General features: G+C 38.7%; 1 protein-coding gene across 5 annotated transcripts in view; it reads right to left on the minus strand.

Moving 5' to 3' along the window:
* NT5DC1 (5'-nucleotidase domain containing 1) overlaps positions 1-13,784 on the minus strand; it is a 112,639-nt gene that overhangs the window by 71,301 nt on the left and 27,554 nt on the right. The window lies entirely within an intron of this gene.

A 13,784-nucleotide genomic window follows, 5' to 3' on the forward strand; every position in this document is an offset into this window, starting at 1 on the left:
TGTAAAAGAATGTTTAAAGCAGCATAATTTTTAAGGGCAAACAAAAATAAGCTAAATATCCATCAGCAGATGAACAAATAAATTCTGATATACGATGGGAAACTATATAGCAGAAGAACATGAACAAAAAGCCACATACATAATACAGACCAATCTCAAAAGTCTAATGTCGCATCAGAAAGTCAAGGTGCAGAGGCTCACACATGCTATACTACTACTACTAAGTCACGTCAGTCGTGTTCGACTCTGTGCGACCCAATAGACGGCAGCCCACCAGGCTCCCCTGTCCCTGGGATTCTCCAGGCAAGAACACTGGAGTGGGTTGCCATTTCCTTCTCCAATGAATGAAAGTGAAAAGTGAAAGTGAAGTCACTCAGTCGTGTCCGACTCTTAGCAACCCCATGGACTGCAGCCCACCAGGCTCCTCTGTCCATGGGATTTTCCAGGCAAGAGTACTGGAGTGGGGTGCCATTGCCTTCTCCGACACATGGTATAGTTCCTTTTAAACAGAATTTTAAACATCAATGAAAAATGTTGTAGTGGGCTATGTATGTGTTTTAGGGGTGGGGTATGGAACGCTATCCTTTCTATGATGACAGATGAATAACATACACACAAATTCAGCAGTTACCTATAGGGGGAACACAGGGAATAAGCCAGGGAGGTGGGCACAGGGGCTTCAAAAGTAGTGATAATATAGGTGTCTTTTAGGTGGGTGGCAGATACATATATGTTCACTTTTTGTAGAAAAGAATTACACAGTTATAAAGAATTATATATACTATAAATCAATTTTAAATATTAAAAAGGGATTCCTTGTTCTTGAAAACTGTCAAAAGCAATGAGCTAAGGCAGAAAAAGGAGACTGGCATAATGTGGCCCGAAGAGCAGAAGAGTTGCTTCTACCCTGAGAAAGTACGGCAGCCAAATGATGTAAAACTGGGACGTCAGCGTTTCAACTAGTTTGTAAGGGATGGAACTCCAGCCTAAGTTGATTCAGTGAAGAGGAAACTACACAAAAGAGGAATATTTAAAAATACCTAACTGTATGCTCTTGTGGAAAACACCAGTGTAGCATTTGACCCTGGCATCTAAACTCTCCGCTCTGCCACCTACTGGCTTGACAAACTCAAGGGTTTCACTAGGGTCTTAAAGACAGACAACTTCTACACAAATGGCCCTTACCTTGAAGACGACGACTTAGTATTTATAATGTCTGTTAAGAAAAACATAATTAAATTCCTATTTCTTACTTTCCTCTCAAGAAAAAAATACCTAAAGAACCATAGCTCATTAAAGCGCCCCACATATGCACTTTTCAGCTGAAAAATAAGACCCTAAAGTGCTATAAAAGTTAAATGTAAAAAGACATAAGAGCTCTTTACTATCATACAAAATGTTTTAAAAAACTCTCATGAATTTATCAGTACTGCAAGTCAAGTGCATTTTAAAAGCAGTTCAACACTGTTTTACTGTAGCATACAATATGCATTAAAACGGACAAGAATTTTGATGTATCAGTTCTGAGAGTAAAATAAAGTCTAAGTATAAATGGTTCTCAAATACAATTATTTCTCAGAATTTACCCTAACATAGATGGTTCTCAAATACAATTATTTCTCAATATTACCGTGAAGTTAACTTTTAAATGGTATTATTCAAAACACAGTTTTATTACCTCAAATCCACACGAGTTTAATCAACATTTGTACCAAATAACAGAATTTTAAGTCAGTAAGTTAATAGTCACAAATTGTTGAAACTAGAGTGCTTTCCCCCACCAAAAATAAAACATATTTGATAAGGTTGCCTGTTCCCCACAGGCTACAAAACTCTTTAAAAATTCTCTCTTGAAACTGCAACCCACTCCAGTATTCTTGCCTGGGAAATTCTGTGGACAGATGAGCCTGGAGACCTACAGTCCATGGGGTCACAAAAGGGTCAAATACAACTTAGCAACTAAACAACAATATGATCAATATGCCTTTTGCTAAATTAATTTTTAGGCGCTTTTCCTAAATTTGAAGAAAAAAGTTCTTTGATAAGCATGTAATTGGTCCCAGTTCAAAATAGGGTGATACTAATTAAAAACGTATTTTAGGTTTCTGGCACCAATACAATCACAGGAGGAGAGAGTCCTTTATGTTGTATTTGATACTCAAAAATGATTTTTCCATTTGAAGGGCAGGAATGAACTAAAGATAGGACTTTGGTTAACCTTTTGTTCAGAGTTGAGTTGTTTTGAGGATATTAAATTTAAAGAAATAATAACATTTGAAGAGGTAGGTCAAACAAAGGTCACCCAGGATATATTAGCAAGAGAATTCAAATAATAAATCAATTTATAAAAAGCTCTCTGCCTTTTCTTTTAAAAACCATCAATCTCTCTGAAGTTGAAAATCCCACATTAAGGTTTCCCCACTTAGAGATCTCTTATTACAGATGAAAAATGCTTCATAACTTTTGCAACAGTTTAGCCATTGTTAGGATTAAAATATAAGTTAATAATTTAAACATCTGCTGAAACACAGAATCTTTTAGTAATGCCACCTTGCCTTTCAATGATTTTAAAAGACCATGATGGGCTAAAAATAACCGTAAAAAACACTTCCTCAGGATAAAAGCAAACATAACAACATTAGCACCATTTGCTTTTTAGTTAGCTTCTTTTTAAATTAGCAAATTCTAAACTAACCCAATCTAGAACTGAAACAACACAGCTCTTTCAATGGCAAGGAAATCTGAGAAGCTGATCTGGAAAGCAAGTGTATTGGGATTACACTTTCATACACATTCTTGACAAAGAACGGCCAACACAGTTTTAAATTAAATAGTACTACACTTAAAATTATACTGGGTCCTGTGTAAATCCTCGAGAGAGATATCTACAGAAAGCAGTAACTGTATCATCACTGACTGTGTGATCTTGGCTAGAATGCGTAACCTCTCTGAGCCTCAATTCTTCATGTCTAAAGATGGGTATAATAACAGTACCTGATTCATGTGGCTGCTACAAGGAATAAATGAGATAATAATGCAAAGTTCTTAGAATTGTATCTAGCACGTGATACAAGCTTAATACATATAAGCTATGCGGTGGACATTTTCTAATGGATTTCAAAACTCTAAGACGCTTGATTCTCCATAAAAATTTTAGGTATAGTAAATAAGAGTATTTGTCAAAACATGACCAGGGACCAGGGATGATCCATAGCTACAGTAGTGCCCGAGGTTTGGCTAAGAAGTATCTTTTGATTGAATTAAAATTTAATGAAGCTAGAGTAAATTTTAAGTATAACTTATGGAGTCCCTTGGACTGCAAGGAGATCCAACCAGTCCATTCTGAAGGAGATCAGCCCTGGGATTTCTTTGAAGGAATGATGCTAAAGCTGAAACTCCAGTACTTTGGCCACCTCATGCGAAGAGTTGACTCATTGGAAAAGACTGATGCTGGGAGGGATTGGGGGCAGGAGGAGAAGGGGACGACAGAGGATGAGATGGCTGGATGGCATCATTGACTCGATGGATGTGAGTCTGAGTGAACTCCGGGAGTTGGTGATGGACAGGGAGGCCTGGTGTGCTGTGATTCATGGGGTCGCAAAGAGTTGGACACGACTGAGCGACTGAACTGAACTGAAGGAAAATATTTTTGGTAATATAAGTTAAATTATCAAAATTCTATTATGTTGTTCATTAAATAACGAAGTGATGTATTACCTGTGGTTTTCATGGAAAAAAGTTAATTCTGCTCAAACATAAGTTTGCTAATAAATACATGTATGTGTATATATGTGTAATTATTATTATCTAGAAGACTTAATGAGTCATAAAAAATGGGTTTATGTCTGCTTCAGACAAAATGTAAATATCAGTTTCTAGTACTTAATAGGATTGGTATTTTTTACAGCTCAAATATTCATTTTTTGATGGTACTGAATGTCTCAAATTCTTCATCTTACAAATTTTAATGTTCTAAGATTATCTATAACTCAACCTCCAAACAATAACTTATTTTCCCTTTAAGGGTCACATTCAGGAAAGAAGATGCTAACAGGTAGTCTAGGTAGGCAAAGAATAAATGCTGTCAGTAGTCTATGAACCTTTTTTTTATTTCCTGGCATATGTGTTTAATACATTGAGGATTTGAATTAATTGGTATATCAACAAGTACATGAGGTATGGATGGGTGAAAAAATTTGGAAAATAAAGCACAGGCTAGTCTAAAAGTTATCTGTTGCTCTAAAATTATACAGTTCAGGTTTCCGAGGCATTTAAAGAAATCCCTGTAAGTTCCCAAGAGTATGGGCTCCTCTTCTTTCTCTCTCTATTCAGCCCCTTTCCTATAACTACACCCTTTACACTCCCAACCATGGCTACCTAGAGGAATACTGTCTTTGGAAGATCTTACTCTGAAATTCTAACTTGATTACCAGTAGGAGGGTTGAAGGTACACAGTCTGTAGAACAGAAGCCACAGTTACTTTCTTTTGCAAAATGGCTTTGGGAAGCAGTTGTTAATTCCCAAAGCCATGTGGGAAACTGTGACTTCCATAAGAATTGAGAGTTATTTTAAGGTAAAACAGAGACTGAAAAGACTCAGATTCAAACCAACACTATGCAGAAGGATCCACCCGAGTGCCCACAAATATGAGACAAAATGCCCACACTCATTAAACACTGAAATCTGGTCTCCTAAAGCTCTTAATTCCTTCATTCAGCAAATATTTACAAGGTCCATGTTCTGTACCAGGCACTATCTGTGCAGAATGGAGCTTCAGTGGTAAATAACCAACTGTCCTTGAATTACATTCATAAACAATTAAAAAGTGTGATGATCTGGAAGATGGTTTCACATCAGAATCCATGAAATCTGGATTATAAAAAAGCCAGAGCAAAGGCTGTAAGAGGGCTGTGTTTGGTATCTGTCTCCTTCACAAGAGTAAGATCACCCTAGCAGGTTGCATGCGTGCCAGGTCACTTCAATCATGTCCAACTCTTTGTGCCCTCTGGACTGTAGCCCACCAGGCTCCTCTGACCATGGGATTCTCCAGGCAAGAATACTGGAGTGGGTTGCCATGCCCTCCTCCAGGGGATCTTCCCTACTCAGGAATCAAACCCGCATCTCCTGCAGCTCCTGCACTGCAGGCAGATTCTTTACCGCTGAGCCACCAGGGAAGCCAGGTTAGCAGCATCTAATCTAGCAACCGGCACAAAGTAGAGATTCAAAGTTCAACAAACATTGGGGAAGATTAGCAGTATGAAGAGGTTCAAATATAATGTCAGAGGTATTTAATTCTTCAACATCAGGGTGGACACCATCATCATTCACGTTTACTGAGCATTCCCCAGACATCGTTCTACCACTTCACACACATCTTTCTTCACCTTTCAAAGTTCCTAACAAATAAAAAGAGAAAACAGGATAGGACCATAGAGTTTCTACATTTCAGCCTTACTAGGATCAGAAGTGGCAAGATTTACTTTGACACAGGTGATTAAATATGACTGACAGAAGCTTAGAACTAAAGTTCTCATGGGGAGGCGGGTGTGGAGAGGAGATACCACCATTAATAGCTTTTATATCCCTACGGTGTATAAATTTTATTTTAGATTTTCTATGTTTTCTCTAAATAGTAATTACTTTAAAAATCTGAAAGGAAGTAAGCAGACTTGAGGGATTTTACTAAAGAGGGAACCTGGGTGCAAGAAGTCGGGAGCCAGAGACGTCAGGAAGAGCAGTCCCTTAGCATGAGTCTACAGGGAGCGGGGAGGTCTTCCGGCCAGGTAACAAAGTTGTCTGACTAAGGCTCAGCATTCCTTCAGCTGAAAACTCCAGGGTGTATTTTAATTGTTTATATGAACACATTACTGCTGCAAGGAGCATCAGTCTTGAAGGCAGGTTTCCTGGTGGTCTGTGTTGCCACCTACAGAAACTGTGCTTCACATCCTCTAATGGATAGTGATCATGGAGCTGTTCTATGTATGATAATAAACCAGGGGGAGGGGAGCACAAAAACATATAAATAAAAAAGCATCACCCCATGATTTCTCCAATTAATACTTTAATTCTCTACTTTCTCCTTCCAACTTAGCAGACTGCACATGAGAAGTTGAACTTGTAAATAAAATAGGAACACACTTGAATGGAGGAGAACCTGTCAGGTGGCCGAGATCCTTGAAGATTTTAGGTCAAGGAGCCAAGAAGCTCTATATTTTAAACTCAGCAGGTTACTATGAAAAGATGGTGATCTCATTAAGCACCTGAGACATAAAACTATGAGTTCTTTAAATAATGTGGCAATTTATGCACCATAGAAAATAGAATATAAAGTCTTTGTTCAAACTTTCCAAGTGACTCTGTTTTTCTTGACCTGGCCTGAAGTTTCAGGGGTTTTCATCAACACCTGTCTTTATACGTGAATTTCTTCTTTCAAGCCCTCAGCAGCTATCTAACCACTAAACCACATTAGGTCATTTACACAAATAGATCATTTTTAGCTCTTGGGTTCTGTAATAGGATAAGACAAACGTTCTTTTAAAACGTTTTCAAGAGGAATGAGGTACAGCTAGGTGGTGGTGGAAGCTGTGGGTCTCCAAGTGCCTTCACTAAACTTCTGGGCACTTTCCTCATTTCCACGGCTTAAAAGACTGAAGGATTAGAGGAACAGGTAAGTCAGTATCCTGCTTGGGTAATGACATGAACACATGAGCTTCATCTGTGGCGTTTTCCCTCAATGGGCTCCCTCGTCCAAAGCCCTTTACTTCAGAAACTCAACTCGACTGAACATCAGGGAACATGCCATTCATAAGAAAGAGCTAGTTTTCTCCTCTGAAGAATAAAATGACTGATCTAGATAACTTTTAATGTTCCTTATAGCTCTGAGACTCTGAAAGAACAATAATATTCTGCATCAAAAGTTTATGTGAAAAGTTTAAATGTTACAAAAACCTTTATGAGCAAACTAAAAAGATAAACTGGGAAAAAACATATGCAAGCTGTATCATAAAAAGAGGTTTGTTTATAGGAAACAGACCACTTTTAGGAGTATGCTAGAAATATGGTCTTAACTATATGAAAAGGTGCTCAGTCACACACTTAGTAAGAAGAATGGAAATTACTAGGCCAAGACTCCAATTTTCATTTCTAAAATGAGGAAATATCGAGAAGTTCAACAAAATCTAAATAACGCATCCTACTGGCGAGGCTGTGGAGAAACAGGAACTCTCACACAGTGCTGGTGGAAATGGAAAATGATACAATACCTATGGAGGGGGACATCATAATAGTCAACAAAATTACACAGGTATTTACCTTTGGGCTCATGTATCCATATGTAAATATATACTTATATGCGTGCATGCTATGTCACTTTAGTCATATCCGAGTCTTTGCAACCCTATAGACTGTAGTTTGCCAGGCTCCTCTGTCCATGGGGATTCTCCAGGCAAGAACACTGTAGTGGGTTACCATTTCCTTCTCCAATGCATGAAAGTGAAAAGTGAGAGTGAAGTCGCTCAGTCGTGTCCCAATTCCTAGAGACCCCATGGACTGTAGCCCACCAGGCTCCTCCGTCCATGGGATTTTCCAGGCAAGAGTACTGGAGTGGGGTGCCATTGCCTTCTCCACACCACCTGGAAACTCAAATGTATATGTATATGGATTTTAAGTATTATATATATGGATTATATATACACACACACATATATATGTATTCAAGCTAATAAGCAAAGAAGGAAAGATAGAATTAGGATATCTAGGTCATGCTCATTCCTAGCAACATCACACACAACCAGCAATGAAAGGTTTCCTGATTAAAATACACAACACCCACTGGATCTACAAAGTACCCTTGGCCAAAAAGTATTTGTGTGTGTACATCTGAAACCTAAATCCGATTGGATCTCTGGATCTAACTACCAATTTTTCAGGAAATGAAGCATACAGAGAAGCATGTTAAGTGACAGCAAAACCCAAGGTGTAGGAAACTGTATAGGCAAGAGGACCCAGTTTCTCAGCAAATAAGCTGTAAAGGGAAAAAAGAGATGTTGATAAGAAACCTACATGAACGCGGCATATCAATTCAGGGAAATTCATGAATCTGAGTTGAACAAACAATCAATAAAAAACTATGAATATGTATGTATGTATACTACATATGGACTTCCCAGGAAAAGGAGTACGTCAAGGCTGTATACTGTCATCCTGCTTATTTAACTTATATGCAGAGTACATCATGAGAAACGCTGGACTGGAAGAAGCACAAGCTGGAATCAAGATTGCCGGGAGAAATATCAATAACCTCAGATATGCAGATGACACCACCCTTATGGCAGAAAGTGAAGAGGAATGAAAAAGCCTCTTGATGAAAGTGAAAGTGGAGAGTGAAAAAGTTGGCTTAAAGCTCAACATTCAGAAAACTAAGATCATGGTATCTGGTCCCATCACTTCATGGGAAATAGATGGGGAAACAGTGGAAACAGTGTCAGACTTTATTTTTTTGGGCTCCAAAATCACTGCAGATGGTGACTGCAGCCGTGAAATTAAAAGACGCTTACTCCTTGGAAGGAAAGTTATGACCAACCTAGATAGCATATTCAAAAGCAGAGACATTACTTTGCCAACAAAGGTCCATCTAGTCAAGGCTATGGTTTTTCCAGTGGTCATGTATGGATGTGAGAGTTGGACTATAAAGAAAGCTGAGTGCCAAAGAATTGATGCTTTTGAACTGTGGTGTTGGAGAAGACTCTTGAGAGTCCCTTGGACTGCAAGGAGATCCAGCCAGTCCATTCTAAAGGAGATCAGTCCTGGGTGTTCATTGGAAGGACTTATGCTGAAGCTGAAACTCCAATACTTTGGCCACCTCATGCGAAGAGCTGACTCACTGGAAAAGACCCTGATGCTGGGAGGGATTGGGTGCAGGAGGAGAAGGGGATGACACAGGATGAGATGGCTGGATGGTATCACTGATTTGATGGACATGAGTTTGAGTAAACTCCGGGAGTTGGTGATGGACAGGGAAGCCTGGATGGCATTACCGATTTGATGGACATGAGTTTGAGTAAACTCCGGGAGTTGGTGATGGACAGGGAAGCCTGGATGGCATTACCGATTTGATGGACATGAGTTTGAGTAAACTCAGGGAGTTGGTGATGGACAGGAAAGCCTTTGAGATTCATGGGGTCGCAAAGAGTCAGACACGACTGAGTGACTGAACTGAACTGAAGGTGATGCTAGTGATAAAAGAATCTGCCTGCCAATACAGGAGATCCAAGAGAGACAGAGGTTCAATCCCTGGTCAGGAAGATCCCCTGGGTAGGAAAAGGCAACCTGTTCCAGTATTCTTCCCTGGAAAACCACGGAGAGGAGCCTGGCGGGCTTCAGTCCTTGCAGCCACCGAGAGAATCAGACACAGCTGAGTGACTAAGCACACATACTACATATATGTTTGTATATCTGTATGTACATTTTAAGTATGTATGTATATCCATATCCATACATATATATGCATGTGTATGTGGGCGTATACACACATAACTGAAGAAATCTGAAGTGAACTAAAGCATCTGATAATATTAAGAAACTTAATTTTGGGTGTATGCTGAAAACACTATTTTAAAGAAGAAGAACTTACTTTCAGGAAAAATATACTAAAATTTCACAGGTGAATTGGTAGAATATAGTCCCTGGTGGCTCAAACAGTAAAGCGTCTGCCTACAATGTGGAATACCCGGGTCAATCCCTGGGTTGGGAAGATCTCCTGGAGAAGGAAATGGCAACCCACTCCAGTATTCTTGTCTGGGAAATCCCATGGATGGAGGAACCTAGAAGGCTACAGTGCATGGGGTCACAAAGAGTCAGACACGACTGAGTGACTTCGCTTTCACTTTCTTTCATGGGATTTGTTAAAAATGTGGGGGTGAATAGAGGAAGGATTGAGTGACAATGACGAGATTAGTTTAAGTTGGGTAGTGGGTACATTCATGGTTACCATTCTCTCTGCTTCTATGGATAAGACTAAATTTTTCTACAGTAAATCTAAAAGCCACATGAACAAAAACAACAAAATTTATGTATCTAATACTAACAAGCTGGTAATAGAACACTGATATCAGACTGCTAAGTCGCTTCAGTAGGGTCCGACTCTGTGTGACCCCATAGACGGCAGCCCACCAGGCTCCACCGTCCCTGGGATTCTCCAGGCAAGAACACTGGAGTGGGTTGCCATTTCCTTCTGCAATGCATGAAAGTGAAAAGTGAAAGTGAAGTCGCTCAGTCGTGTCCAACTCTTAGCGACCCCACGGACTGCAGCCTATCAGGCTCCTCTGTCCATGGGATTTTCCAGGCAAGAGTACTGGAGTGGGGTGCCATTGCCTTCTCCGGATATCAGACTAAGACATTCTAACTTAGGAGCGCACCTGAGGAGCTTTTTCAAAATACAGTTTCTGAACCACCATTATCTTAATGAATCCCAAATACAGAAGGAACGGTGTTGTGTCCCTCAGGACTGTGGGAGTGTGGAAAGAAGGTTGAGAACCACCTACAGTGTTTAAACACCATAAGGGTGGGGGCTGTACATCATTCATCCAGCTCTTTTACCACCATACTTGACATGTAGAAGGTACTCAAGAAATACTTGGTGAATTAATGATAACCTGGGAAGTGAAAATGAACATGTAAGCTTAATAGCAGCTAAATGCTAGTGTGCAAAAAACATCTTCATATTTGATACTGAAAAAACCATTTTGGTTGCTGAGTTTAAAGAGCATGACTTTCTGTTCTTTAAGTAGAATAGGTTTTCATTATAAAGCCACAGTCTAGTCACTTTCAACAGCTACAGGTAAACTCCTAGAATAAAAATAGTTTTAAATACACAATTGGGTGGGGTGAAGCTAGAAAATATTCTGATTCTACAATCTGTTTTGGACAAGACAGTGCTTTTTATGTGACTAACAAAGCAAACAGTAGTCAGATTCCCTGTACTGAAATAAACACACTATTTGCCAAAAGGGTTGAACGTACAAGGCTTATTCAATAAAGACACATTTCCCAAAATTAAATGGGAATATAGAATGACAAATACCCACATATATTTACATATCCCCCAAAGAAGACATATGACCACTTGGTATGGATTTTGTCTCTAATAATTACAAAATGGAGCCAAGCCCACTGTCTTACTGCAGAAAACAGCAAAATACCGCAAGCACAAGAATTACCTAATTTTAAAGTTGGGAGGAGTTTAGAAGCTAATCCAAACTTTTCATTGTGTTGATGAAAAAACAAACACCTAGAGAGGTTAAGGTGAAAAGTTCTGGAAATAGTTGGAGCAACCACAGATAAACACCTTGTCTACACAGGTGCACAGAATGAAGAGCTGAGAATTAATCTTTGAATTTTATGTGAGTAATAACGAACAAGGTATCAGTCTTGATTATAAACAAGTAAGTATGTGTCACCATATATACACATAAAAATACTGGAATATACATTTCTAATAAATCCTTTTAAAACAAAGCCTATAACCTAGTATTCAAGGGCATCCATAACGTTACCCCACTTACTTCTTCAAAATCTTTCCCAAGAGAACCACAGTACCTGGAAGGCAGCCATTTCTCTCTCTCATCTTTTGTGGTCTCTTATAGATGTAGTAGAGGACATAGTATAATTACAAAAAGTATTATTCCACAGATAATTTTCAAGTGATGAAAGAATGATCAGAATATATAGAACAGATACACAACAAGGCCCTATTGCATAGCAAGATCAGATCAGATCAGATCAGTCGCTCAGTCGTGTCTGACTCTTTGCGACCCCATGAATTGCAGCATGCCAGGCCTCCCTGTCCATCACCAACTCCTGGAGTTCACTCAGACTCACGTCCATCGAGTCAGTGATGCCATCCAGCCATCTCATCCTCTGTCGTCCCCTTCTTCTCCTGCCCCCAGTCCCTCCCAGCATCAGAGTCTTTGCCAATGAGTCAACTCTTCGCATGAGGTGGCCAAAGTACTGGAGGTTCAGCTTTAGCATCATTCCCTCCAAAGAAATCCCAGGGCTGATCTCCTTCAGAATGGACTGGTTGGATCTCCTTGCAGTCCAAGGGACTCTCAAGAGTCTTCTCCAACACCACAGTTCAAAAGCATTAATTCTTCGGCGCTCAGCCTTCTTCACAGTCCAACTCTCACATCCATACATGACCACAGGAAAAACCACAGCCTTGACTAGACGAACCTTTGTTGGCAAAGTAATGTCTCTGCTTTTGAATATGCTATCTAGGTTGGTCATAACCTTCCTTCCAAGGAGTAAGCGAAGGGAACTATATTCAACATCCTATGTGAAGCCATAATGGAAGAGAATAAAGACAGAATGTGTGTATGTATATATAACTGAATCACATTGTTGTACAGCAGAAATTAATATAACATTGTAAATCAATTATACTTCCATAAAAATGACTGAATAGAAAATACAATATAAACTTTTCAATTCTCCTGTTACTCAGAACTGATATAAAAGTCATATTTCATATGAATCTGTGAATATTATATAGAGACATGGTAAGTTTCTAAATATAGCAACCAATAAAAGCTTTGAAAGTGAGAGTTAAGAGAAAGGAAGGCAGTGAGATGAGTTATCCGTTTATATTTCTACAAGGTGCTATGCAAGGCTTAGTTCAAAATATATGCAGAAAATTACATGCAGGGGAGGAAGAAGGGAAGAAAAAGAACAAACCCGTATTTCATCCACTGGTCAAACATTTAATTTCAATTACTGGTCAATCTTGAATCCATACCACTTTAATTCTACAGAGATTTTTTTTAAAAAGACGTATCTATGCCTATTATGGAATTTTCCTTCTCACCTACTTCATCTGTAAAGTTGATGTGATTTAGTTCCAAATGACAAAATGAAATAAGAATCAGAATTTGGCCTCTCAACTTGCTGTTATTAGATTCTTTAGGATCCTGAAAACTGATTTTAAGAGTCTCCTATTATTGTTAAAGAGAATACCAACTACTGAAAATCACAACGATAACATTTACTTTCATCTTTTGGGGGGAAAAAATGTTTCTAACTGAGCTGATTCAAGATCCTAGAAGGAATCTGCAAGGCAAACAGATAATACTTCCAAAAAGCTGAAAGCAAAGTCTGAAGATTAGTCTTCTGAAATGAACACAGCAACCTTATTTAAATGGACATGATATGATATGATATGATATTATCAAGTTAAGGGTTTTTGTACCTCCTCCACTGCAACTCTAAAATAAAACCCAAAATTAAGCAATAAAATCTGAAGCCATATACCGAACACAGTAAGTAGAGTGTTGTGAACAATGAATTTAAATCCTTCAGGCTAATTACACTTGCAGCTCTTTAAATTTATGGATGTCTTGCTTCTGTTTGAAAATTTTTAAATATTTAAATGCAAAAACTAAAATGTTTATATGCTAACATATTTTACATTTCTCTTATTAACATCTGAGGGCTTACATTAAAATCCTGAAATACAAGACAGCATACCTACATTTTCACCATTGTGCTTCTTCCAAGCCTAAAAATAAGAATTGAGGTATGCTATTTTCATAAAAATTTAGAAACATTCATGGACACTTGACGGCTTTATGTAATAAGTGAAGAATTTAGGTGATGGTTTAAACCCACACTCCCCTCCAAGACTTCTTTCCCTGCTTTTACATACTCCCAAGTATTTTCAACCAAGTAACACAAGAACGTGCTTTCTAAAAATATAAAGGGGCTAGGACCACCCCATCATGAACTAAAAACCT

The sequence above is a fragment of the Bos grunniens genome, chromosome 9 (assembly GCF_055505025.1).
Source record: "Bos grunniens cultivar Pamir isolate PY7600 chromosome 9, Bosgru_T2T1.0, whole genome shotgun sequence".
Classification (NCBI taxonomy): domain Eukaryota; kingdom Metazoa; phylum Chordata; class Mammalia; order Artiodactyla; family Bovidae; genus Bos; species Bos grunniens.